Here is a 5913-nt window from a genome sequence, read left to right as displayed (position 1 = left end):
GGAGCAGCTAGGATTGTGCTAAAGAGCTGCATGAGGCTCTGGAGCCGTGGGTTGACGACCCCTGAACTAGCCCCATTTAATTATCAATTGCAATGAAACGGCTTGAGTTAATTGACCTTGGGTCTCTTTCGTCTGCTATTTTGATTCTCATCATTAGAGATGCACCGATCCGACTTTTTCAGTTCCGATACCGATACCGATGCCGTGGCTTTGCGTATCGGTCGATACCCGATACCGATCCGATATTATGGTTGACTTAACAAGCTACATAACTCTACATGTGGAACAGAAAAGACCAAAGGCAATGGCATCAGGCAGACTACACAGTTCTTTGCTCTAAATTAGGGGTGTCCAAACTAACGGTCCAGTTTTTATTGGCCCGCAGCAAATTCTGAAAACATAATTGAATATGGCCCGCACAAGAAGCTTGAGCTCAGCTTCTCAGTTTCCACACTAGATGGAGCCCGCCACACAAAGCGTTTGACGTCCCATTGACACCCCCCCGGAAGAGAAGCGAACACGCAGCGTTTGACATCCGATTAGCCTCCGCCCCCCCCCCCCATTCGTGAGAGAAGCGAACGCGCAGCCTTTGACGTCCCATTAGCAACCCGAAGAGAAGCGAACGCGCAGGGTTTGACGTCCGCTTAGCAACCCGGGGAAGAGAAGCGAACGTTCACTCCATGTTTGCGTTTGTTTAGAAAACTCTCGTGGCATGCGGCACACGTGCTGCTGACGTATGACGTAGCCCGCGTCCCAATAGATTAAGGAAAGTATCGGCTCACAGATCGGCTGTATTTTCCGATACCCGATCCATCTATTTTGTTGATATCGGGGCCGATATCCGATCCAGATATCGGATCGGTGCATCTCTACTCATCATACATGAAACATCACTTAAATCTGCCATCATGTGTTACCCATTGCGCCACTCGCCCTACAACACTGTATTGACTGTAAACTTGTGTGGAAAACTGTCATTGTCCAAAGGAAGGCTGTTTAGCAACAGTGACCAGCAGACAAATTCAACAAGGTAATTTGATTATGGCATAACCCGTATTCGAACCGAACCAAGAAACGAACCAAAAGGAACCAATCAGATGGCCCGAATCCAAGCACGGTGGATGGCGGCGGTGGTAAACAGTGATATTTGAGAAGTGAAATCAAGTTCATAGGATTTGCAGACAGTGTAGAATCATTATTTCAACAAAAGTAGGCAGGTGCATACATTTGGGCACCCCAAGAGAAAAATGACATCAATATTTAGTAGATCCTCCTTTTGCAGAAATAACAGCCTATAAACCAGGGGTCCTGAACCTGGAATCGGTCAAACTAGGGGTTCGGTGAGTCGGTCTCAGGGGTTCAGCAGAGCCTCTACTGGGGAGGTCCGAACACACCTGATTTATCAATTTGTGATAACGCATATCTGAACTGGTCTCGTAAAGGCAACAGCAGAAGTCACACTGATTTGCTGGTATGTCATTTGACGTGAATTCATGCATTATGTTGGTTTTATTCTTTGAACAAGGTGATGTTCATGCACGGCTCATTTTGTGTGCCAGTAAAAAACATCTATGTCTTGAATTTGAAAAAAATATATACATTTTTTTCACTAACGAGGGGTTCGGTGATTGCGTATATGAAACTGGTGGGATTCGGTACCTCCAACAAGGAACCACTGCTCTAAACACTTCCGAAAGCTTCCAATGAGAGTGTGGATTCTGGTTGAGGGAATATCGGACAATTCTTCTTGACAAATCGTTAACTCCAATAAACTTCATTTCACTTCTCAAATATCACTGTGTCTGTCTGCTATATGATATATTTAACTGAAATTGCTGATCCGAACAGCCAAGGATTTATAAAGAAAATGTTGAAATTGATTGGGGTGCCTAAACTTTTGCATACGACGTATATGTATATGACTAAAGATTTGAGGTCCAACCGGGACTAAAACTGAGATCACTGGATTTAGAGTCTAGAGCGCTCATGGAACCCTCAAGTGTAGGGAAGCATACAATTTCATGGGGCAGCACACAAGCTATCACCATTTCGCAAATTTTCCCCAGCTAAATGACAAACAATTTGAGGTCCCACCGAGACTTGACCTCGGATCACTGGATTCAGAGTCCAGAGTGCTCACCATTACACCATAGAACCCTGGCAGTGACAGAAGGAGGAGCATAATTTTTCTGAGCACAATGCACTCACTAACACGGGTGCTCATTTTACGAAATTGACAGAAGTAGTGGAGGCAGGGCTTACACACTCATAGGGCTGTCCACAAAGTACTGAATTGGAATTTCCAATTGTTCCATGTAAATGACTACAAATTGGAAGTTCCACCAAGACTTGAACTTGGATTGCTAGATTCAGAGTTCTCACAATCACACCATGCCAACATTGATTAATTGATTGATTGAACATTTATTGATCCCCGGGGGTGGGGAAATTCAGGCCCAATCAGAATCCATACCACAGAGCGGGTATACAAAAGACACAGATGGCATGAGCGCAATTCAATAGGCTCTCATAAGGCTGCCACACAACATCGCCACAAAGAAAGCCAGTAAGTGCGAAAGATAAAAGCCATCAAAGCAAAGGAAAAAAAGTAACCGGCCAACCAGCACCCCTCAATATCAAAGAACACCCCAAAACACACAAAATAGCTTCCATGGGGTCCATAAACAGGTGTAAGGACAGTCCAGTTCAACGGCGCCCAATGGACCGTGGTCTGGTCGTGAATTGGTGAAAACATCACAAAACAGGCAAACGTGTGAGCAGCGTCCTGGGCACGTGCAGATGGACACCACGGGGCTAGCACGGTGAAAGTCGTTGGTTCCGACGAGCACGAGGCTGCGAGGCCAAGGCGAGTGTTGGAATAATTTGAGTGAAGCCTTGGCCTGCCAGACCTGTAGGCCTTCTTTACGAGTTTATGGCTTTCCTTTTATCTACGTTCTTTCTCTTTAGTGACAGGGATGTCTTTTGATCCCTGTCAGCCATATGTGTCCTTCCTGTCCTTATGTTATCTGTGTGTTTTTGTTCCTGTAAGAGGCCTTCACTAACAATGAGCAGAGCTTATTTGCATAGGCGAAATGTTCCTATTTGGTTGAAAGAAACTCCATTCCTTTTAGTTAACTGTAGGTTTGGTTCATAGATTGTTGTTGATCAGAACTGTTTTTCTTTGTTAAGTGTTAAACACAGTTTGAAGTGGTTGCCTACAAGTTATCCCATATTTACTCAAGTCTTGTTCAAGTGTTTAGGACAACTCACTCATTGTTATTGAGTGTTAATTTACTAAGTAGATAAAGTCTAGCCAAGGTTTAGTTGCATTGTTCCACAGGAAAAGTGGTAATTCAAGTTATCTGATCACACTCGAGGACGACTCGGCCAACAACTGGAGAAGAACAGATGGACAAACTCTGCGGGGGTCACGGGCCGACAATGAAGTGCTAATTCACACCACACTACATTCCTTAGCTAATCAACGTTGCTACAGACACAATCTTCCCTCCCTTTAGTGTAGCAACGCCTCTGTAACCAGGGCAACCAAAACATTAAATAGAGGAGCACGTGGAGGGAGAAGTCAGAATTGATGGAGATTGTAACCGAGTTTCCTCTCTCTATCGTTCTCCTCGCGAGAAAAGACTTAGTATTCTGTCTCACTTGTGGTTTGTTTGCTGTTGCTCTTCTCTTAATAGTTATTCAGTAGGGGTGTAAATCGCGGGTTTTGTCACGATACGATATAATATCGATATAAAGAACTTCGATACGATATTTGCCGATATCTTAAAGCCTGCTGCGATTCAATCACGATATATCGCGATATAGTGCTCTACGATCGATATTTTTTTTTAATAAAAAATATAGAACAATATCCTGATTTATAACAATTCATACGCAAAATCAACAAGGTACTGCAAACTCTTTATTTAGGAAATTACAAGAGTATTGTAGTATACAAATTGCTTACTTTAACACTTAACTTTGATGTCGTGTTTTTTCTTTAAATGTGCGGCGAGATTTGTGCTCCCTGAATATTTGATCACCGCATGGCAGGATTGACAAACTGCACGTGTCTTGTCCGTTGAGCCATCTTTTCTTTGGAATCCAAAGTGCTTCCAAACGAATGACTTGAAGCCTAAAGGGGAGCCAATTTCCTCGTCTTTTTGGACACTAGCCATAGCACCAGCCCAGGAGCCGCGTACTAGTTGTCGACTCCCCTTTCACGTGCCTGCTCTGCTCACAACACAACAACGCCGCGCACTGCTCCCTGCTCCCGGAAGAGGAAGCAAGCAACAATGAACTGGATTTCAAAATAAAGTCGCGTCTAATGTCCGAGGTCAAACACGGCGATATAAATCGATGTTTACCTTTAGCATCGATGCCAATAAATCGTAGAGCATAATATCGATTAATCGATGAGTATCGATGTATCGTTACACCCCTATTATTCAGTCATTGAAATAAACCTGACAGCGAGGGACCCGTCAGCACCGGCCGGATAAGCAGGAAGCCGTCGTAGAGTTACGCCGGTCTCAACCGATTAGTCGGTAATCCAGAAGAGCATTAGCTTTAAAACTATCCAAGATCTAAAGTAAATTCCACCAGTTGACATTGTAACTCGGAGAACATGTGATTACTTTATTAAATACTATATGGCTCCTGTTTGCCGAGGTGTCCCTGGCACACTTTGCAAAGCAGACAACACTGACAAATAGATTTAGAAAATGTTGTTTCCACCCAGTCTGAAACAGGGGGTGTTTCGCATCTTAGAAGAACATGATGACCACTACGCTATGGAAACTGCTGTGACGTCCAAAGCATTTTGAGAAGCCTGGCAAAAGTTCAACAAAAGTGAGTGAGGAAGAAAGCAGGCATTTATGAACATTTTGATTTGCTTTTCAAAACTGTGCCAGCAAAAGCAATTGTTCCATACAAAGAAATAAACTCCACGTCGGGGAATTGAAGCCCGATTTGCCGAGCCCAGGCTGAGTCGTTTCGCTAAAGGGTACCTGATTTGAGACTGGGTGAAAACCAGTTTTCGCACTTTTCTTTAACTTTTTCCAGGCTCTTCAAAAGGCTATGTGTCAGCGCAGTTTCCATGGTGTAGTGGTGGTGCTCACTCTAACTTATTTTGCAAGAACCACACAGGAGTCAAGCAAGTCATTTTAGACACCTGTAGGCGGAGAGTTCACTCGTCGCTGTGCTTACAGCGATGGTCGAATGAAGTCTGACTCAGGCCTCGTCAGGTGCTTATTTATTGAGAGAAACAGAGTGGGGTTGAAAGTGGGGGTGTGGGAACACACAGTTTGGGTGAGGCCGGTCCCCTGCTGATCAAAGCATAGAAGGGGGCCTTTTACGACTTTCTGTAAACAAAGCAACTTTGATTGCTTCCTCTGCGTCTAGTCAATCAGTTGAAAAGATCTTAGCACTTTGGTCAACTACTTTTGTCTAGACAGGACAAGCTAGTTAAATTATTACAGGTTACATTCCAACATTAGATATTAGTTTTCTTACAGAGACCTGGCTTGATCTAGATAACAGAGAATATATCCTTAATGAATCAACTCCACCTAATTTCAACTGCATTGACGCCCTCAGAATCGGAAAGAGAGGGGAAGGCGTTTTCCTAATCTATTCTGATTTGTTTCAATGTAAACGGACGTCATTTGGAGATTGTCTTTCGTTTGAGTATCTTGCAGTTGTAATGAAGTCTTCTCCCCCTGTCCTACTTATGGTTGTATACAGACACCCAGGTTATGCTAATAACTTCTTCGTCGAATTCTCTGAACTCCTCGCTATAATCTCCTTGGAACATGACTGTATATCAATAGGAGGTTGACTTTAATATTCACATAGACAAACTCAATGATAATAACATCAAAGAACTAAACGACCTCCTTGACACCTTCG

The 5913-nt window shown here is 43.6% G+C and overlaps 1 non-coding gene across 1 annotated transcript; it reads right to left on the bottom strand.

Annotated features, from left to right (window-relative positions):
• Nucleotides 1–2085: 2085 nt before the first annotated feature.
• On the bottom strand, nucleotides 2086–2157 carry trnaq-cug (transfer RNA glutamine (anticodon CUG)). Its single transcript has one exon. It is a non-coding gene; the product is annotated as a tRNA-Gln (tRNA).
• Between the last annotated feature and the right edge of the window lie 3756 nt (nucleotides 2158–5913).

This window comes from Syngnathus typhle, unplaced genomic scaffold (assembly GCF_033458585.1).
Source record: "Syngnathus typhle isolate RoL2023-S1 ecotype Sweden unplaced genomic scaffold, RoL_Styp_1.0 HiC_scaffold_27, whole genome shotgun sequence".
Classification (NCBI taxonomy): domain Eukaryota; kingdom Metazoa; phylum Chordata; class Actinopteri; order Syngnathiformes; family Syngnathidae; genus Syngnathus; species Syngnathus typhle.
Note: the sequence above shows the minus strand (reverse complement) of the source record. Positions and strands in the feature narration are given on the sequence as shown.